Source organism: Cervus elaphus, chromosome 15 (assembly GCF_910594005.1).
Source record: "Cervus elaphus chromosome 15, mCerEla1.1, whole genome shotgun sequence".
NCBI lineage: Eukaryota > Metazoa > Chordata > Mammalia > Artiodactyla > Cervidae > Cervus > Cervus elaphus.
This window is the reverse complement of record NC_057829.1, coordinates 66,104,786-66,128,169: the sequence shown is the minus strand read 5'-3', so window position 1 is coordinate 66,128,169 and position 23,384 is coordinate 66,104,786. Positions and strand designations below refer to the sequence as shown.

The window sequence follows — 23,384 nt, the reverse complement described above, 5'->3', positions numbered from 1 at the left end:
TAATCAAGGTCACTTCTCTCAGAGATAAAGAATGCAGCACATCCCAGGAAGTTGAGGGGGAAACTTGTGGTTTATAGTCCCTTGCTGAAAAATAATTTTAAAAAGAACAAAAGGCTGTGTTGGAGGCAGTTTATATCTAAGGACAACCTAGACAGCATATTAAAAAGCAGGACATTACTTTGCGGACAAAGGTCTGTCTAGACTAAGCTATGGTTTTTCCAATAGTCATGTACAGATATTAGAGTTGGACCATAAAGAAAGCTGAGCACCAAAAAATTGATGCTTTTGAACTGTAGTGTTGGAGAAGACTCTTGAGAGTCCCTTAGACTGCAAGGAGATCAAACCAGTCAATCTTAAAGGAAATCAGTCTTGAATATTCATTGGAAGGAGTGATGCTGAGGCTGAAACGTCAATACTTTGGCCGCCTGATACTAAGAATTGACTCATTGGAAAAGACCCTGATGCTGGAAAAGACTGAAGGCAGGAGGAGAAGGGACAACAGAGGATGAGATGGTTGGATGGCATCACCAATTTGATGGATATGAGTTTGAGCAAGTTCCGGGAGTTGGTAATGGACAAGGAAGTCTGGAGTGCGGCAGTCCACGGGGTCACAAAGAGTCAGACACCACTGAGTTACTGAACTGGACCAAAAGGTCCTAATCACTCTCCAGCCTTCTTTCAGTCTACAGTAAGCAGAGGGCTAACTACCTTGAGATGATGAGGTGATTCATGATCTTTATTTCACAGATGAAAAAAATAAGGCTCAGACCAGACAAGACTGACCTCAAATCACACAGATAGTAAGAAGCAGAGCTGGAATTTGAACCCATACATATGGTTCTAAAACCTACAAAAACATTACATCTATTCTATTTAATTATCAGCACAAACTCCTGAATTTAGGCTTCATTCCAGGTCTAAGAAGCTACTCTATACTGGACTTGCTCAGTATATAAACCCCTATTATGCCTGGGGTTTAATTTTTGTCTTTCTACGGTGCTATCATATGTCAGACACTAGCTTCCTAAAAGGATTCCTAAACAGGCTAGAAAGACTTAAGGACTGGATAAGGGCTGCCCCACCTTTAGAGACAAAAGGAAGCTGGGTTTCCTAAGCACCTCCATTTTCATGCAAATATAGGGAGCTTCCCACTCAATTCCTACCACGCCCCTCTCTGGGTAAACAATCTCTGGCCCGGCTGCTCCTCAGATTAATGCTTTAATTAATTGGCAGACTGGGTAGCATTTTCCAAGCTTGTCTGTACAGTGATCACATCAGCTGTATAAAACCTGCTTCTCATCCCCCGCTACCCCCACCAAGAGATGTACAATCTGCAGAAAAAGCCTAGAGAAAAACCTTTGTGTGTGTGTATGTAAGATGGTAAAGGGTTGAGATGTAAGGAATAGAAATATTTGGGAAAACTGAAATATATAAAATACCTTTAAAAAGCAGACTGAGAAAATTAAAGTCATCTAGTCCTGCTGCTTTAGGAACACAACTCTATTACATACAATTTGGTTTGTCATTAAAAAAATATAGGTTGGGAATATCTGAGATATGAAACTGTTAAACGGAAAAAAATTTTTTGAGACGTAGGATAGGGAACAGATTTTTCTGAACATTCACCCAGTTGCTATACCTATATTTGCTTTGTAGTCAAAGATGTGCGCAATTTTACAACCAGCATTTGACACTTTCAGGGCTAAGTACATTCTGCTTCTTTTTGTTTGTTTTTTAATTTTTTTAATTCGTTAAAACTGACTCTTTGAGTCCTATAAATTTTAACACACACATAGGGTGTGGGCTCCCAAAGCCAAATGATTTAATGTACCAAAGAGGAGTTTCTCTCCTGTTCTCAGTAGGCTTGAAATTGATGGAAGTGTGATCTGTCTCTGCAGGGCTGCTTCAACTGAAGGTTTTGAAAGAACAAGTTCCAGCAACAAATTTTTTCTAATATTGGTTAGAAGAGCCCAGGGAGAGAAGAAATAGGCTTCCCCCATGCCAGTCTAGCCTTTCCACAGAGGAAAGGGCTTTTCTGAATTCAGGTCCACGTTCATAGGTGGCCATTCCCTTAAACCTAATCTCAGTGTCTTCAGCCCTCAGTCTTAGAAGGCAGGGCCTGATATTCGGCTGCATCATGTGGATGCCATTCTTGGTGTGAACTAGGCTGAGATTTGTATATTAAGATTCTTTTGGTACTTAAAAAAATGTTTTTTAATTTTAATTATCATATAGTAAAATTGACTTTTTTAGTATACAGATCTATGAGTTTTTACATACACATAGATCCCTGTAAGCACTGTGTCAGTTGGAATACAGAACAGTCTCATCACCCCAGAAAACTCCCTCTGTTATTCCTGTGTGATCACACCCTCCCCCTACCCCAACTCCCGTGAACCACTGATCTATTCTCTCACCACAGTTTTACCAAAGAGGTCATATAAATGGAATCCTACAGTATGTAACCTTTTCAGGTTGATTTGTCTAAACTGCTGCCTAACTCAATAGTCTGTTCCCTTTTTACTGCCAAGTGGTATTCCATTGCATGTTTCTACCACAATTTGCTTATCCATTCACTAGCTGAACAACATTGGGCTTCTCCATTTTGGGACAATTATGCATAGAGCTGCTATAAACATTTGGGTACAGGTTTTTGTGCAAAGAACATTGGTTTTCATCTGTCTGGGATAAATATCCAGGAGTAGGATTTCTGGGTGAGAGAATAAGTGTATGTTTGGTTTTATTAAGAAACTGCCAAAAAAAAAAAAAAGAAACTGCCAAACTGTTTTTCCAGAGTCCTGTACCATTTTGCATTCCCACTAGCAATGAGGATTGTGATTTCTCCACAGCCTCTCTAGTGCTTGGTATTTTCAGTACTTTTATTAAGTCATTCTAGTAAGTAAGCAGTGGTATCTCAATGTGGGTTAAATTTGCCTTGCCCTAATGGCCAGTGACATCAAACACCATTTGGTGATCTGTCTGTCCAAGTTTTTGCCCATTTTTTGATGGAGTTGTTTTCTTACTGTTGAGTTTAGAGACTTAAACAAGTGCCTACTCTGGATTCAAATTCAGACTTAAATTGAAGAAAGTAGGGAAAACCACTAGGCCATTCAGGTATGATTTAAATCAAATCCCTAATGATTATACAGTGGAAGTGAGAAATATATTTAAGGGACTAGATCTGATAGACAGAGTGCCTGATGAATTATGGATGGACGTTCGTGACACTGTACAGGAGACAGGGAGAAAGACCATCCTCAAGAAAAAGAAATTCAAAAAAGCAAAATGGCTGTCTGAGGAGGCCTTACAAATAGCTGTGAAAAGAAGAGAAGCGAAAAACAAAGGAGAAAAGGAAAGATATACCCATTTGAAAGCAGAGTTCCAAAGAATAGCAAGGAGAGATAAGAAAGCCCTCCTCAGTGATCAGTGCTAAGAAATAGAGGAAAACAATAGAATGGGAAAGACTAGAGATCTCTTCAAGAAAATTAGAGGTAACAAGGGAACATTTCATGCAAAGATGGGCTCAATAAAGGACAAAAATGGTATGGACCTAACAGAAGCAGAAGCTATTAAGAAGAGGTGGCAAGAATACACAGAAGAACTGTACAAAAAACATCTTCACGACCCAGATAATCATGATGGTGTGATCACTCACCTAGAGCCAGATATCCTGGAATGTGAAGTCAAGTGGGCCTTAGGAAGCATCACTATGAACAAAGCTAGTGGAGGTGACAGAATTCCAGTTGAGCTATTTCAAATCCTAAAAGATGATGCTGTGAAAGTGTTGTACTCAATATGCCAGCAAATTTGGAAAACTCAGCAGTGGCCACGGGACTGGAAAAGGTCAGTTTTCTTTTTTTTTTTTCTTCAGATCAGAATCGCCTCGATAATCAATGGCGCAGGACAAGACCGGCCTCGTCTATCTGATCAATTCATCACTTCTGAGCGCCGGGCACCATAGGACCGGCTCCGGAACCTCCGGGGCCATGGCGTTGCCACCGCCCAAGGGGCCTCACTGCACAGCGCCCCGAGGAAGGGCTTCGCAGGAGGGAAGCTTTTCATTTCGGGTCGGCCCGGCGGGGCTGGAGTCACAACCCGATCAAATAAGATCAACGTGTAGGCCGGGGGAGGGGGCGCAGGGGCAGGCACACGCACTCACACATTAACTCATCCACTCACACATTCACGCGTCCACTCACACACTCGGCCTACACGCGCCGCCCCCCACCCCCCACACACACCACACACAACACCACACAACAATTCACAGTAACCTAACTTCCAGCCCGCTCTCCCTCCGGTAAAGGTCAGTTTTCATTCCAATCCCAAAGAAAGGCAATGCCAAAGAATGCTCAAATTACCCCACAATTGCACTCATCTCACACGCTAGTAAAGTAATGCTCAAAATTCTCCAGGCCAGGCTTCAACAATACGTGAACCACGAACTGCCAGATGTTCAAGCTGGTTTTAGAAAAGGCAGAGAAACCAGAGATCAAATTGCCAACATTCGCTGGATCACTGAAAAAGCAGGAGAGTTCCAGAAAAACATCTATTTCTGCTTTATTGACTATGTCAAAGCCTTCGACTGTGTGGATCACAATAAATGGTGGAAAATTCTGAAAGAGATGGGAATACCAGACCACCTGACCTGCCTCTTGAGAAATCTGTATGCAGGTCAGGAAGCAACAGTTAGAACTGGACATGGGACAACAGACTGGTTCCAAATACGAAAAGGAATACGTCAAGGCTGTATATTGTCACCCTGCTTTTTTAACTTATATGCAGAGTACATCATGAGAAACGCTGGGCTGGATGAAGCACAAGCTGGAATCAAGATTGCCGGGAGAAATATCAATAACTTCAGATATGTAGATGACACCACCCTTATGGCAGAAAGTGAAGAAGAACGAAAGAGCCTCTTGAGGAAAGTGAAAGCTGCTGCTGCTGCTAAGTCGCTTCAGTCGTGTCCGACTCTGTGTGACTCCACAGATGGCAGCCCACCAGGCTCCTCTGTCCCTGGGATTCTCCAGGCAAGAACACTGGAGTGGGTTGCCGTTTCCTTCTCCAAAGCATGAAAGTGAAAAGTGAAAGTAAAGTCGCTTAGTCGTGAAAGAGGAGAGTGAAAAAGTTGGCTTAAAGCTCAACATTCAGAAAACAAAGATCATGGCATCCAGTCCTATCACTTCATGGCAAATAGATGGGGAAACAGTGGCTGACTTTAGTTTTCTGGGCTCCAAAATTACTGCAGATGGTGATTGCAGCCATGAAATTAAGAAACTCACTCCTTGGAAGGAAAGTTATGACCAACCTAGACAGCATATTAAAAAGCAGAGACATTACTTTGTCAACAAAGGTCCATCTAGTCAAGGCTATGGTTTTTCCAGTAGTCATGTATGGATGTGAGAATTGGACTACAAAGAAAGTTGAGCACTGAAGAATTGATGCTTTGCCCTGTGGTTTCAGAGAAGACTCTTGAGAGTCCCTTGGACTGCAAGGAGATCCAACCAGTCCATCCTAAAGAAGATCAGTCCTGGGTGTGCATTGGAAGGATTGATGCTGAAGCTGAAACTCCAATACTTTGGCCACCTGATGCGAACAGCTGACTCATTTGAAAAGATCCTGATGCTGGGAAAGATTGAGGGCGGGAGGAGAAGGGGATGACAGAGGATGAGATGGTTGGATGGTATCACAGACTCAATGGACATGGGTTTGGGCAAACTGCAGGAGTTGGTGATGGACAGGGAGGCCTGGTGTGCTGCAGTTCATGGGGTCGCAAAGAGTCAGATATGACTGAGCAACTGAACTGACTGATGAGCTTCAGATGAAAGTGGTTCTTTTTTTTGTGCATATGATGTTCTATTGTCCCAACAGCATTTGTTGAAAAAAAAAAATCCTTTCTTCATTGAGTTGTCTTTGCACCTTTGTCAAAATTCAACTGGCCTCAGCAATCTATAGATTAAATGCAATACCTATCAAAATACCCATGATATTTTTCACAGAACTAAAATTTATATGGAATTATAAAAGATCCAGAATTGTGAAAGAAGACCTGGGGGAAAAGCACAAAGCAGGAGACATAACCTTCCAAGACTTCACAGAATACTACAGTGCTAACAGTACTCAAAATAGCTTGGTATTGGCAGAAATACAGATATATGAATCAATGTAACAGCATAGAAAGCCCAGAAATATACTCATACACTATGGACAGTAAATCTTTGACAAGGAAAAAGAATATACAATGGGGAAAAGATAGTTTCTTTAGCAAACAGTTGGAGAAGTTGGACAGCCACATGTAAATCAATGAAGCTAGAACACAGCCTCATACCATACACAAAAATAAACTAAAAAATAGCTTAAAGACTTAAAACAACAACAAAAAAGACTTAAAACACTATAAACCTCCTAGAAGATAACACAGGCAAAACATTCTCTGACAAAAATCATACCAATATTTTCCTAGATCCATCTCCCAAAGCAATAGAAACAAAAGAAAAAATAAACAAATGGGTCCTAATTAAACATACAAGCTTTCACACAGCAAAAGAAACCATAAATGGAAGGAAAAGACAATCTACAGACTGGGAGGAAATATTTACAAATGATGCACCTGACAAGGACTTAATTTCCAAAATATACAAACAAGTCCTATAATTAAATAACAAAAAATCAAAGAATCCCATTGAAAAATGGGCAGGAGACCTAAACAGATACTTTAAAAAAAGACATACAGATGGCCAATAGGCATGAAAAGATGGTCATCACTGCTACTTACAGAAATGCGAATCAAAAATACAACGAGGTACCACCTCATACCAGTCAGAATGGCCATCTTTTAAAAGTCTACAAATAATAAATACTAGAGAGGTTGTGAAGAAAAGGGAACCCTCCTACACTGTTTGTGGGAATGTAAACTGGTGCAGCCATTATGGAGAACAGTACGGAAGTCCCTCAAAAAACTATGAGTAGAGTAGACTATGATCCAGCAATCCCATTCCTCATATACCCTGATAAAACTATAACTTAAAAAGATACATGCACCCCTATGTTCACAGAAGCACTATTTACAAAAGCCAAGACAAGACACAACCTAAATGTCCATCCACAGAGGAATGGATAAAGAAGATGTGGTACATATATGCACTGGAATATCACTCAGCCATTAAAAAGAATGAAATAATGCCATTTGCAGCAACATAGATGAACCTAGAGATTGTCATACTAAGTGAAGTAAGTCAGACAGAGAAGAAAAAATATTGTATAACATCCCTTATATGTGGACTCTAAAATGACACGACACAAATGAACTTACTTACAAAACAGAAAGAGACTTAAGAGAATGAACTTATGGTTGCCAGGGAAGAAGGATGGGGGGCAGAGATAGTTAGGGAGTCTGGGATAGACATGGACACACTGTTATATTTTAAATGGATAACTAACAAGGACCTACAGTATAGCACATCAAACTCTGCTCAATGTTATGTGGCAGCTTGGATGGGAGGGGAGTTTGGGAGAGACTGTATACATGTATATGTATGGCTGAGTCGCTTTGCTGTCCACCTGAAACTATCACAACATTGTTAATCATCTATCAGTTCAGTTCAATTCAGTCACTGAGTTGTGTCCAACTCTTTGCAACCCCATGGACTGCAGCATGCCAGGCCTCACTGTCCATCACCAACTCCCAGAGTTTACTTAAAGTCAAGTCCATTGAGTCGGTGATGCCATCCAACCATCTCATCCCCTGTGGTCCCTTTCTCCTCCCGCCTTCAATCTTTCCCAGCATCAGGGTCTTTTCAAACGAGTCAGTTCTTTGCATCAGGTGGCCAAAGTATTGGAGTTTCAACTTCAGCATCAGTCCTTCCAGTGAATATTCAGGATTGATTTCCTTTAGGATTGACTGGCTGGATCTCCTTGCAGTCCAAGGGACTCTCAAGAGTCTTCTCCAACACCACAGTTCAAAAGCATCAATTCTTCGGTGCCCAGCTTTCTTTATAGCCCAACTCTCACATCCCTACATGACTACTGGAAAAACCACAGCTTTGACTAGATGGACCTTTGTTGGCAAAGTAATGTCTCTGCTTTTTAACATGCTGTCTAGCATGTTAATCATCGCTACTCCAATACAAAATAAATAGTTAAAAATAAAAAGAAGTTGTGGTGTAAAAATATAAGGCATTATGGATGGATGGATCTAGAAATTATCATACTAAATAAGTCAAAAAGAAAAAGACAGATACCATAATATATCACTTATATATGGAATTAACAGATCTAAGAAACAAAACTGGACTTACAGATACACAGAGAACAGACTTGTGGTTGCCAACAGGGAGTGGGTGGGGGAGGTAGGGACTGAGAGTTTGGGATTAGCAGATGCAAACTCTTATATACAGGATGGATAAATAACAAGCTCCTACTGTATAACACAGGGAACTATATTCAATATCCTGTGATAAGCCATAACGGAAAATAATATGAAGAGAATATATATATATATATGTGTGTGTGTATAACTGAATCATTAGCTGTATAGCAGAAATTAACACATTATAAATTGACTATATTTCAATACAATTAAAAAAAAATCAGTTAGCCTTATTTGTGTGAGTCTATTCTGGGTTCTCTGTTCTGTTCTATTCATCTGTATGTCAAACTCTCTGACAATATCACACTCTCTTGATTACTACAGCTATATTCTAAACCTTAAAATCAGGTGGTATGATTCTTCCAATTTACTTCTTTTTTTTTTTTTTTAGTACTGTTTCCAGTATTTCCAGTATTCTAGTTCTTCTATCTTTTCATTTTAACATGGTAAACTTGTCTATTTTTGCAAAAAGAATCTTGAAAGTTTTACAGGAATTGCACTGAGTCTATAGTTCAACTTGGAGATGAAATGACCCCTTTATTATGTTGTGCCTACTAATCCATGCACATGGTATGTCTGTGTATTTACTTCTTAGTATTTTTCATCGGTGTACTGTAATTTTCAGCATACAGGTTCTATGCATGTTTTGTTAGATTTATACATAAGTATTTAATTTTATTTGGCATATTTGTAAATGGTATGTGCTTTAATTTTCAGTTTCCAGATGTCCATTGTTAGAATATAGAAATGTGATTGATCTCTCTCTGTTGACCTTGCATCCTGTGACCTTACTAAATTCAGTTATTCATTCTAGGATTTTTCTTGTGGGGAGGGGTAGCTTCCTTGGGGTTTCCTACATAGACAATTATGTTTTCTGCAAATAGTGACAGTTTTGGTTCTTTCTTTTTTAAAATATTTATTTACTTATTTGGCTGTGCTGGGTGTTAGTTGTGGCACGTGGGACCTAGCTCTCTGAGTAGGAATCAAACCCAGGCCCCCTGCACTGAGAGCATGGAGTCTTAGCCACTGGACCACCAGGGAGGTCCCTGTTTCTTTCTTTTCAATTTACTTGCCTTTTATTTCCTCTTCTTGTCTCACTATTGGTTAGGACTTCAGTACTACAAAAGTAGATATACTGTTTTGTTCCCAATTTTAGAGTAAATGCATTCAGTGTTTCATTGTGAAGTATGATGTTAGCCATAAGTTTTTGTAGATGTTCATGATCAAAAATGGATGTTTTATTGTCAAATGCCTTTTCTTCAACAATTGATATGATCAAGTGATTTTTTTTTTCTCTAGATAGTTAATATGGTAGATAAATTGATTTTCAGATACTGAGTCAGCCTTGTATTCCCAGGATTAACCTCATCAGTCTTAGTATATAATTATTTTTATATACTGTTAGATCTGACTTGCAAACCTTATGCTTCTTAAGAGGAAAGAGCTCAATGTGGCATTGAGAGACTTTGAGGGGGCAGGGGTGACACCATACAGAGGCTTAGACAATGTCCCACGAAAAACTCTCTGGATGTGACCCTCACAAAATATACAATCCAGTCAACAGACAAGGAATCATTAGTCTCACTCCTACTAGTAACCAGGCATTTGATACCTAAGCTCATCTGTCAAATTAGATAGTTGCAATCTGACTGCTACGATACATCCATTCCAGCACTTCCATTCTGTGAGTCAATGCTTTATGGAAATTTAGTGACGGAAAACTAAAAGGGTTGGACTTTTAAAAGAACCCACCCACCAGGAACCTTCACTATCACCCTCATTCCCCTACCCTTCCAAAAAAAGAGAATGATGGTACATTGAAATCACTTGCCCAAGAAAATCTGGTCTAGGCAGAACTGGAGTTTTGACCTCTAGTTTGAACTGCTGATTCATAGGATGCTCTACTGCTTCCTATGAATCCAGAAAAGAAAAATTTCTGGTGTTCTATCTTCTGGTTCATTCTGCCCAGGAATTGAGATTCAATTGTCTAGATCTTCTTTGGAAGAGTAGGAAGAGCTGCCTGAGTCCTTCAGGGAAAAAGTGCTATGATGCTGCTCACAGTAAGCAGGCTGAGTAATTTCACAACCAAGGAGACATCTGACACCCCTGGCCAAGTAGCTAAAATTCCCACCCTGGGAGGCTGTCAACCTCAAGGCACAAACAGTTCAGTAAACAGAGTGCAGATCAGGTAGAGGGGTGCTCTGAAAGTGACTAATTCACGTTCTAAGATGGGAAGATAAAAAAGGAATGGGTACAAGAAAGAGGTGACTGCAGCCATGCAATTAAAAGATGCTTGCTCCTTGGAAGAAAAGCTATGACCAACCTAAACAGCATATTCAAAAGCAGAGATGTTACTTTGCCAACAAATGTCCGTCTAGTCAAAGCTATGGTTTTTCCAGTAGTCATGTAGGGATGTGAGAGTTGGACTATAAAGAAAGCTGAGCACCAAAGAATTGATGCTTTTGAACTGTGGTGTTGGAGAAGACTCTTGAGAGTCCCTTGGACTGCAAGGAGATCAGCCAGTCAACCCTAAAGGAAGTCAGTCCTGAATATTCACTGGAAGGACTGATGCTGAAGCTGAAACTCCAATACTCTAACCACCTGATTCGAAGAACTGACTCTTTTGAAAAGACCCTGATGCTGGGAAAGATCAAAGGTGGGAGGAGAAGGGGATGACAGAGGATGAGATAGTTGGATGGCATCATCGACTCAATAGGCATGAGTTTGAGTAAACTGTGGGAGTTGGCGATGGACAGTGAGGCCTGGCATGCTGCAGTCCATGGGGTCGCAAAGAGACGGACGTGACTGAGCGACTGAACTGAAATGAACAAGGAAGAGGGGGAATTTAACTCCCCTTGGAGAAAGAACACTTGGGATCCTTTAAGGACTAGGCCACCTGCTTCTCATATCAAGTCCAGGTCCAACTTCTAGTCAGTCAGTGCCCAATAAGAATAATCAAACAAGACTTATTAAACTATTTCTGGAGAAGCTGTAGGCCACTTCAACACAAAGCAAACTGAATCTCCAGAGGTTTCTTGACAGTGTTCTGCTCTTACTCTCTCAACATCAGTGAACAGGGCTCTCACCTCCCTATATTATAGCATTAACAGGTAAGTCTCAGTTTGGCCTAAAGTCAGGTTGAGAATCTGTAGATGACCCCTAAGTCTTCTGTCTTCTCAGATGATGCAGTGGCCTGTCCAAAAGGAGATGAATAGTGACACTGTTTTATCTTCCCATATCAGAGCTGGTACCTTTCCTGATAATCTATGTCAAAGGCCTCAACATGTGGTGCTATGCACTGCCCTTAGACAAAAGGGAACAATCTCTTCTCAGCATACAGGGGAGCAGTCACCATCCTCCCAGGAGGCATGTGTTCTCCAGCCTGCAGCAGCCTTTTCTCATTTGGCCAGCATTGGGCTGGCACATTCCTGAGCCAAAATGCACACATAAGCTGCTTTCCCTGGTAGCGAAGCTCTTTACTCCTGAGTGACTCTTATCAGGGACGGTTGGGCATTCTCAATTGGATTACGCTGACAAGGAAAAACTCCTGCAGTATATTATTTCAACACCATTTGACTTCAGAAATGCTTGTCTCGACCCCTTTTGCCCTCAGAGCCTACTTCTCCCTTCTTGCTTTCTAGAGGGTCACCAGCCTGCTCCCATCCTAACTCTTCATCCTGCAAATATTGGCTCATGTTCCTGGAGACAGAATATCATCATTCACAAGATAGATCACGTATAACAGACTAATGAATCAGAGCATGATAAAAACAGAAGTCTAGTTCGTTTACCCCACTTGACATTTCTGTATCCAGAGACACAGGACAGAATTATTTGAGCATAAAAAGCTCTCTGGTTCTGGGCTTTTATGTCTATGCCTGCACATTCCATTTTAGGAGAAAGTGTTAGATCCTCCTATTTTTTTTTTTTTTTTTTTTGGTGTGCCGTGCAGGATCTTAGTTTCCCTACCAGAGATTAAACTGGTGTCCCCTGCAGTGGAACCACAGAGTCTTAATCACTGGACCACCAGGGAAGTCCAGGTCCTCATATTCTACTTCCCTGACTAAGCTATACCTAGGAATATTTCTTGTAAAAGTCAAAGTAAGATTGAGAATGAGCTACAAATGGAATTTTTGAGAAACTGTAAGTTCAGTAGGAAAGAGCTGTATTTTTTGGTCACTAGGGGACATCAGGAGTAGTGGTCCAAAGGATAAGCCAAACTAAACTTTGGTGGAGCCAGAAGCCTCTGAAATATCTGCCATACCTTTATTTCCAGCCTTGAAAGGTTAGGTGGGGATTTAGGCTTGATTTCACGATCTGACTTGAGAAAAGACTGCCAAAGAGCAGCTCTAAGAAAATTACCTAGTCTGGGCTTAAGGCTTAAACCCTGATAACCGTTTGCAACCCTGCCCCATACAACAAGAGAAACGAAAAAAAAAAAAAAATGCTATGCCCAATTTTGGTCTGTCACTATATGTGACCTTGCGCAAACACTTCACTTCTTTGGGCCACAGTTTCTTCATCCACAGGGTTTTCCTGGGGAATTATGGTGGTGGGAGTACACAGTTTAATGAAATTCTTTAAGGCTCCCTTTAGACTCTCCAAGCTTATTTTAAACACAAAGTACAGTTTGGGAATAAATAAACATGAATGCAGACAGTCTGTTACAAAGGTAGCCTGGGGGAAAAGCAAGCCTGGTTTGTTTGTCTAAGCTCCTAACAGTGGATCCTCTTTTTCTAGATATCATCCAGTAGTTTCTCAGATCTGTTTCCTATTTCCAAACAAATGCTTAGCTTCTCAAAGTGCCTTCAGACTGCAGCAGGGGTGGGGAGGTGGATTATCTCTGATATTATGACCCTTTAAGAAACAAAGTACGAAGCTTCCCTGGTGGCTTAGTGCTAAAGTAACCACCTGCCAACCCAGGAGACACAGGTTTCATCCCTGATCTGGAAGGATCCCACATGCCATGGAGCAACTAAGCGTGTGCACCACTTCTGAGCCTGTGCTCTGCAACAAGAGAAGCCATCCTGGTGAGGAGCCCAAGTACAACTAGAGAGTAGCCCCTGCTCTCCGAAATTAGCAATGAAGACCCAGCACAGCCAAAAATAAATTTTAAAAGTTTTTTCTTTTTTTTTTAAAGTACAGTGATAGTGTAATCACTACTACATCCAGGTACAAGGTGAATCTATGGGTCTACCTAGAGCCTATAGTAGAAGATAACAGTACAAACCACCTTACACTAAGAAAGGCAAATTATGTTTAACACTTCGCCCTTGAAAAACCCTTTGAGAAGCATTCATTTTTCAGGCTAGTATCTCCCTCAAAGACCAACTCAACCTCTTTTTATGAATCAAAAAACCAAATCTTAACTTTTACTCTAATTAAACATAAGTAATTCCTGAACTTACGCATCTTGAGGTTTTACTAAAAGTCTGATGATCCCAAGAATTAGAAATCATAAATTTATATTTTTCCCAAGCTGTCTTCGGTAAGTAATTTGTAGGTCATGTTCATGAAGTACCAACATAAGTCAGAGATGACATAAAAACTACTCTCCTTCTTCCGTAGACATTTGGCCTCCAAATGTTCGAGACGATCAAAAAGAAAAGGGTTTTTGGCATTTACATATGTTCTCTGGCTCAAACACCTTGTCAGGACCTGGGTCACCTCTGTCTCTACAGCAGGTCCCTCTCTCCTTAGGGAGAGTATAGAAAAGAAGATGTATTTTTTTTCAGATTGAAATCTCTTGACAGTATATAGAGCCAAAGCAGGCTACTTTCCAAAAATCTCTGCTCCTGAAATCCTCACCTTTACAATCTCCTCCTTGTTAAGTAGGACCACCCTGGTCTGCCTGATGTCAGATTTAGCCTTTACTTTCAGAAGGTAAGATAGCAACTTAAAAGGCAGCGCACACATGGGAAAACACTTTTAATTTACTGCATGACTTTCTTTAATATGATACATAAGCTTCCCACTTTGGACATTAATAACCAGTTAAATATTATTTACAGTTAAACAGTTATTTAAACTGTTAAATAACCAGTTTAGCTTGCTGCTAGGAGCTGCTTACCACCTACAAGAAGAATCCAATTCCATTGCTCAGGACAACAACTTTAACTGGCCTCAGACATCAGCAACAGCTACATACTAAACTAATTATCATATGTAGATGATTTTTATCCTCCCATTTTGAACTGTGGTGTTGGAGAAGACTCTTGAAGAGTCCCTTGGACTGCAAGGAGATCAAACCAGTCAATTCTAAAGGAAATCACTCCTGAATGTTCATTGGAAGGACTGATGCTGAAGCTCCAATACTTTGGCCACCTGATGTGAAGAATTGACTCATTAGCAAAGACCCTGATGATGGGAAAGATTGAAAGCAGGAGAAGAGAATGACAGAGGATGAGATGGTTGGATGGCATCACCAACTCAATGGACATGAGTTTGAGCAAGCTCCAGGAATCGGTGATGGACAGGGAAGCCTGGCATGCTCCAGTCCATGGGGTTGCAAAGAGTTGGACATGACTGAGCAACTGAACTGATCTGAATTGAGTAGCCCTGAGGAATAATATTACTGTTCCCATTTTACAGATAAGAAAACCAAGGCTCTATGAGGTTAAGTGACTTGCCCAAAGTCACACAATAAGTGGAAGAGGTAGAATTTAAATCCAGGTCTGTTCTGGACTATGTTCTTAAATATTATACTATGCTATTGCTATGGGTTTACTATTAGATATATTAACTGCATAACATGGATGGCAAATAAAAATGTAAAACTTAACTATCCTAGAATTGAAGTTTCTTCTGTACCTTTCTTCTTCCTAACCAATGACTAACACAGTTACTGATTTTATGGCTGCCATACAAATGAACCTTCAGGTTTGCCCACATTCATTCCTAATCCAAGAGGGAAGAGCGAGACCCCTTTAACAAGGCTGGCAGGGCTAAATGAGGCCCACTGGGACCAGCCTCAAACATATCGCAGAGGCCTGAGGACAGACTGATCCATCTGTCTTACTGAGAGCACAAGTTTGATGCGTATCAACTCTAAACACTAGTTCTCTTCCTTCTAGAGGAAATTGGCACATATTGAAAGGAAAGCAATTAGGTTGTAACATACAGGCAAACCAGAGCTGCTGTGGCCCTTTATTCTGCCTTGCCATTTTCTGCATTCATTGTATAAGACCAAGACCAAACTTAAGCAGGCAATTTGAAAGCCCAGGAGAAATTAAAAATTTCTGTTGTTATACTTTAAAACAGGACATTCACCCCAGCTTTATGCAGTCGTTACACTTGGAGCAAATTTTTCAATCCAAATTCCCCTCATAGTCTAGTAAAATATTTCATTGTTCAATGGCGGCAAGAAGAGAAAACAATTACAGGTTTATCAGCAACTACCACCCTGTCAGGTCTCCTCCAGGGGCCCTGAAGGGAAGTAAAAGAAAATACTAAAGAACTAAATTCTGAATTGACATTAGCAAAGTCTGTAGATGATAGAAAAGATTGAAGGGTCAATAGCCAAAGCTTTTGGAGAAGAGTAAGAGAATCCCTAAAGAGTATCAATTACAGGACTGGTAAGCAACTCTCCCTGTTCCCTAAGTGTACAGAATCCTACTTCTTCACCTTTCCCCAGCAGCTGGAAAGGTTGTTTTTTTCTTTTTTTTTTAATAGCAGCATATCACAAATTCTTAGTGACAATAAGTCTGAGGAATCTTATTCTGCCTCAGCCACCTTTTGTGTTAATGGGCTCAAGAACTTTATGACAAGGGACATTTCCATTTTACTGATGGGAAAGCAAAGACATTGAAAATATAATCAACAAGGGCCAGGACAAGTACTCTAACCACCTGCCATTGCTGCCTCTAAAGATATGACTGTGAGCTGGAGAATGAACAAATAAAGTTTACGGGAGCAGCAGTACTCTGAGAAGTCACACGTTACTTGCTCTGAAAGGTACCCAGAAAACTTTCAAGACAGCTGAATCTAGAGGAACAATCCTGAAAGGGCTGGGAAACAACCTTTTAGAAAACATGGGACAGAACCCGGGTTCAGCCAACACCTGTTTCCCCAACAATATCTGTCTCTCTCATTTTATTCCAACCTCACACAATACAAAAGCTGTATTATTCTGGTAAAGTTGCATTCCAGCCCAGAGTGCAGAGTTAATGTTTTTTATAGCCCACATGCTCTTTGTGATGGATGGCCACTTTATAATGAAAAACTTTATGCTCAATCAATTTATAAATAATGAGTCTTCCATTACATGGCATTAAAAACAAACCTCAAATCAGAAAGATTCAGAAAGAAACAAGGAACAGGAACAAAAATGATTGCTGGAAAGACAGGAAGAACTCAAGAGAATGCTCTATAATTTCTTCATTCCTAAAGAATACACAGTCCTAAGGAGAATTGGGTATCAAAAAAGGTATGAATTTCAACAAATACTGTTGAAACACTGAATGCCCATATGCAAAAAAAATAAAAAATTTTTTTCACCTAAACCTCATGTTACACAAAAATTAACTCAAAATAGATCATAGGGGTAAATGAAAAGCATAAGTCTGCATACTTTTTAGAAAGAGTACTTCGATAGGACACCAAAAGCAAAATGCACAAAAGAAAAAAATTGATACACAGGACTTCAATAAAAACAAAACATCTATTCTATGAGAGATACTGTTAAGAGAATGAGAAAACAAGCTACATACAGATTGGGAGAAAATATTTATAAATAACTGTATAAATTATAATTATTGCAATAAAGGACCTGAATCCAGAATAGACTTAAGTCTTTAAACTCAACAATAAGAAAACAACTCCCATCAAAAAAGGGCAAAAGACTTGGACAGACAGATCACCAAATGGTGTTTGATGTCACTGGCCATTAGGGCAAGGCAAATTTAACCCACATTGAGATACCACTGCTTACTTACTAGAATGACTTAATAAAAGTACTGAAAATACCAAGCACTAGAGAGGCTGTGGAGAAATCACAATCCTCATTGCTAGTGGGAATGCAAAATGGTACGGGACTCTGGAAAAACAGTTTGGCAGTTTCTTAATAAAACCAAACATACACTTATTCTCTCACCCAGAAATCCTACTCCTGGATATTTATCCCAGACAGATGAAAACCAATGTTCTTTGCACAAAAACCTGTACCCAAATGTTTATAGCAGCTCTATGCATAATTGTCCCAAAATGGAGAAGCCCAATGTTGTTCAGCTAGTGAATGGATAAGCAAATTGTGGTAGAAACATGCAATGGAATACCACTTGGCAGTAAAAAGGGAACAGACCATTGAGTTAGGCAGCAGTTTAGACAAATCAACCTGAAAAGGTTACATACTGTAGGATTCCATTTATATGACCTCTTTGGTAAAACTGTGGTGAGAGAATAGATCAGTGGTTCACGGGAGTTGGGGTAGGGGGAGGGTGTGATCACACAGGAATAACAGAGGGAGTTTTCTGGGGTGATGAGACTGTTCTGTATTCCAACTGACACAGTGCTTACAGGGATCTATGTGTATGTAAAAACTCATAGATCTGTATACTAAAAAAGTCAATTTTACTATATGATAATTAAAATTAAAAAACATTTTTTTAAGTACCAAAAGAATCTTAATATACAAATCTCAGCCTAGTTCACACCAAGAATGGCATCCACATGATGCAGCCGAATATCAGGCCCTGCCTTCTAAGACTGAGGGCTGAAGACACTGAGATTAGGTTTAAGGGAATGGCCACCTATGAACGTGGACCTGAATTCAGAAAAGCCCTTTCCTCTGTGGAAAGGCTAGACTGGCATGGGGGAAGCCTATTTCTTCTCTCCCTGGGCTCTTCTAACCAATATTAGAAAAAAATTTGTTGCTGGAACTTGTTCTTTCAAAACCTTCAGTTGAAGCAGCCCTGCAGAGAATCACACTTCCATCAATGTCAAGCCTACTGAAAACAGTAGAGAGTACTCTTTGGTACATTAAATCATTTGGCTTTGGGAGCCCACACCCTAACCTTTTGTTTCTTGCTTTAACCTTTGGCTCCCAATAATTTGTTCCCAGAGGCCTAGGTAAGATAGAGGCATTAAAAATAGAGAGAAAGAATTTTACCAGGGCATAATTTATTTTCCATAATATTTGACACATAGGATACCAAATCCTAACTGGCTAAAGGCCCTTGGCAATATTAACGTTAATAAGGGAAGTGATTATTTCTACTGTATTCATCTTCAAGGAGAAAAGGCAGGGGTAAAAAGCAAGAATGGGAAGGGGCTTTCATCTGCCACACAGACTAACTACCCCATGATCAAGAAGCATTTGGGCCACCAAAGGCCCCTCTCCTACATGATGATGCTCATTTACCTGCATCAAATGTATCAAAAAGTCACAGCATATACATTATTACCTAGCCATGTCCTGAAAAATCTCTAATCCAGCATCCATTAGATTAGATCTGAATTCTGCTGGCCAAGCCCCAGCCTCTCAGGGGGCTGGCATAAAATAGGGAGGCTGGAGTAGGGTTTCAAACACCTGTTTCAGCTTTTTAAGTGTCCAATTCAGGCCACTGTGCTCTGGCAGCAAGGACCCTGATGATACGGGTTCTCTTCTCCTGCCAAATCCTCAATTTAAAGAGCCTAGCCCCCCAGGGGACGAAAAGATAGACTGGGGGTTACAGCCACCTTGAAGAAATGTTTCTTTCAAATACATATCTCCCTTATGACCCAGCAATTTCATCCTTAAGTATTTATCTAAGAGAAACTAAAATATATGTTCATAAATAGACTTGTATAGGAACGTTCATAGCAACCTATTCATGAAAGACAAACACTAGAAACACTCCAAATATCCTTCAATAAGAAAATGAGTAAATTCTCTTATGGTTTACCCATACAACTGCATACTACTCAGTAAAACAGAATGAATCAAAACAAACAAAAAACTAGTGATATATGCAACAACATAGATGAATTCCAAAAACATGCTAAGTGAAAAGAAGCTAGATACAAAAGAGAATATCTTATGTGATTCCATTTACAGGAAATCCAAAGTCAAAACTAAGGCATGGTAACAGAATATAAAAAGTGGTTTTGTGTATGCGTGTGTGGGTTAACTTAAAGGGGGCATGAGGAAACTGTCTGGGGTGATGAAAATGTTATATATCTTTTTTTTAAGATGGTTAATGAATGTCTACAATTCTCAAAAAATTATAACTGAACACCTAAGGTCAGTGTTCTTCACTGTATGCTAATTGTGTTTCAACTAAAAAAAAGAGAGAACTAGGGATGCTTGGGATCAGCCTCTCCTTTTGGGGTTATATAGGAGAACAAAGATGTAGAAGAGAAGAAGCAAATTTGCTTCTCAGCTCACCATTCTGGGAGCAGAGGCTCAACAGCGAGCTGAGCTGCCACCTCAGTGCCCCTTGGGCAACCTTCAGGGAAAGAAGAGATTTTCAAGTTGTAACTGGCATACCCTTAGTGAGCCCCTATGGTTCCCCAAAGGAGTGTCACTGAAATGTCTTCCAGTGTTTACTTCTCCATTGATAAAAGTATAATCAGGGTTCAATTTAGAAGTTCACAAAGAAAAAGTTAGGCCCTCACTACTTAAAATTTAGGGACTTCGGTGGTCTAGTGGTTAAGACTGTGCACTTCCACTGTAGAGGGCACAGGTTTAATTCCTGGTTGAGAAACTAACATTCCACAGGCTGAGTGGTGTGGCAAAAAAAAAAAAAAAAATCATAGTCAGTCTTAAAAAACATATTATAATCATAGTAACAGACAAGCAAGTCAGAGCTCTAGTTCCAGAGCCATCACCACTCTGTCACGAGACCTTATATAAAACATGACCTCTAAGCCACAGTTCCTTCTCAATAAAATGGGCCTGGATAACATCTATGCTTCACCTTAGCTCTACCACTGTATTATTTTAATACTCTTATAAGTTCATATGACCTCCGGGATCAGATGGGGAAGGCAAGCCTTGTAATCCTTCTCAGCATTGTTATAGATTCATCCTTTAGTTCAATGAGAGCCACCCCCCTCCCCAACCAGAGGAATTCTGCATTTTCATGTGAAATGATTTCACCCCTCTAACACACTTACAGAGTTAGATTCAAAGAAAATAGCTTACAGCTTAGGAATATAAGAAGCTGCTTACATGGCAAACCCAAGGTGATGCAGCATAAAAGAAGAGTGTTGTGCTGAGTCGCTCAGTCATGTCCAACTCTTTGCAACCCCATGGGCTGTGGCCCGCCAGGCTCCTCTGTCCATGGGGATTCTCCAGGCAAGAATACTGGAGTAGGTGGCCATGCCCTCCTCAGGAATCTTCCCAACCCAGGTCTCCCGCCTTTCAGGCGGATTCTTTACTGTCTGAGCCACCAGGGAAGTCCATGAAAGAAGAGTAGGTATCCTCAAAAATCCAGTGGGAAGACTGGAGAAGAAAACAAACATGTATTGAGTGCCTATTATGTGCTAGGTATGCATTGTACTAGACTCCTTGCATGTATCATTTCATTTAATCCTCATGAGAACCCTGGTAAAACAAGTTTTTAATCCCCATTTTACAGATGAAAAATGGAGGTTCAAATAGGTCAAGTAACTGTCAAGACCCTGATGCTGGCAAAGACTGAAGGCAGGAGGAGAAGGGAATGACAGAGGACGAGATGGTTGGATGGCATCACTGACTCAACGGACATGAGTTTGAGCAAGCTCTGGAAGATGGTGGAGGACAGGGAAGCCTGGCGTGCTGCAGTTCATGGGATCACAAAGAGTTGGACATGACTGGACATGAACAACAACAACAAACTTCCAAGACAACCCAATGGTAGAGATGGGATTTGAACCCAGGTCTATTCAGCTCTAAAAGTTACACTTTTCTCCACAACCATTTGGCAGGAAATAAGTTGGAGATCCTACATCTCCAAGGGGCCCTAGCAGTTTTTCCTTCTTGTAAATAACTCATTTCACACATGTCATGTAGCTCTTGGCACTATACAGAAGAAAGGGTTAAACCTACTGTTAGGAAGAGGAAATTCCCTGGAAAATTGAAACACATGCTGTGGCTCTGACTAAATTTCACACCCGTCTGTTGAGCAACATCCATACTGTGTGAGAAAAGATTCCTTCCCCATCACCCCAGTCCCATTCTTTATTCATTCTATCACCTGCTGCCTTCCTTCAGACTAAGCTGAGAGGGAGGAAGGGAGGAAGACTATACATCTTTGCTTAGTGCATATTTAAGCTAGAGGTTAGTACACCCAGGATAGGAAGAAGTACATGTGAAAAGAGAAAAGGAATGACACTTTCTCATTTCTACTTGGACCAGCATAGGAGGGAGATCTTATGATAAGCTACAATGAAGAAAGTGGTTAGACTTCTGCTGGGGAGGAGGAGAGGGGAGGCTGTTCTTCCTGGAGAGTAGGCAGAATTCAGAAGAACAAGGCCAGTGTACACCTGTCCCCTTGTCTGGAATTTCATGCTCAAGTGAACACTGAATTTCTGTCCATGAGACTTATGCCTCACCCAGGAGAGCAAATGGGAAGGTGGAAACAATTTTTTTCTCTCTGCTACCCTCTTCAAACAGATTCTAATTTCCAGTCCCAAATAACAATGAGTATAGTTATTTGGTACTGGAAGCTGACTGGATGAAAGAAGCTTGTGGGAATTTAAGAGCCTAGGGTAGCTAGTAGCTACTTGGTATAAAAGAAGGAAGAAAAGAAAGGTAAGGACAGGTGAACAAATGCCATTATGATAATCTCCAAAAACAGTCCCATACAACGCCACCCCTCACATGGCTTCCTCCCATCAAGAGGTTCCCCTTGAATCTGGTCTGTGACTGCTTTGACAGATATAATGCAGGGGAAGGGACAATCTGGGACTTCGGTGCCCAGGCACTAAAAAGGCTTTGAAACTTCTAGTTCTTTCATTTTGTCAATCTGAACTGCCATGTACAAAGTCTAAGCTACTCTATTAGAGGTCATGAGGGAAAGCCCTGGAGACTGAAGCATCATATCAAAAGAAGCCACATGGCACCAGACATCCAAGCCACAGTCACAGCTGACTGCAAACTCAAGAAAGACCCTAAGTGAGAGCATTAGAAGAACTGCTCAGCTGAGCCCTAGTCAACCCATGGAATTGTGAGATATAATTAAAATGGTTGTGCTTTAAGTCACAAACTTTTAGGGTAGTTTGTTAGGTAGCAACAGATAACTGAAACAGCTAGCTTTTGTTAAAAATGAAGCTAGTATTCTTTTGTCCTGGGCATATTATATAAACTTTATTGCATAAACAAGGAAAATCTACCCAATTTTAGTTAAAAAGAATTTATATTGGGGGGAAATCTCATTCCATTAGCAATTGAAGATAAAAAAAAAATCTAAGAATAAACTTAAGAAATTTACGGTACATAAATGGGGGAAGAAGAACCTATAAATTCTACTAGAGTTACAAAAGAAGTCTTGAATAAATGTGGAAGCAAAAACATGTTTCTGGACAGGGAGGCAAATGTCTATTATAAAGATGTAAAGTCTCTCCATATTAATTGACATTTTGAAATCAAAATCCCAATTGGAATTTTTAAAAGAACTTGAGTAAGTGACCCTGTACTTCATGTGAAAGAATAGCCAGAATATTTTTAAAAATAACTAATGAAAGTTTGTAGTATCATTTTAAAATGAGTTACAAAACTATAACAAATAAGCACGTATAATACTAGCAGAAGAACAGGTAGAATAATATGCAATATATGATGTATGATAAAAGAAAATATAATAAATTTTAATAAACAAAAATAAATAAAAATTCAATAAATTCCTGTAACACATGGTTAATTATTAGGGTTTAAAAGTTACATTCCTGCTTCATTTCACATGACAAAATAAATTCTATGTGATTAATAGAAGATAATAATTAATTCACTCAACAAATATTTATGAGCACCAACTGTGTAGCAGTCACTGGGCTGGATAATAGAAATATAGTGGTGAACAACGCAATGCAATCCTTTCCTATGTAGTAGAAGAGAAAG

At 40.1% G+C, this 23,384-nt stretch overlaps 1 protein-coding gene and 1 non-coding gene across 10 annotated transcripts in view; both read right to left on the bottom strand.

The window, feature by feature from the left end:
* The window catches only part of GBF1 (golgi brefeldin A resistant guanine nucleotide exchange factor 1), a 119,625-nt gene that overhangs the window by 31,472 nt on the left and 64,769 nt on the right, over positions 1 to 23,384 (bottom strand). The window lies entirely within an intron of this gene.
* On the bottom strand, positions 3,868 to 4,306 carry LOC122709777. Its single transcript, XR_006345737.1, has one exon.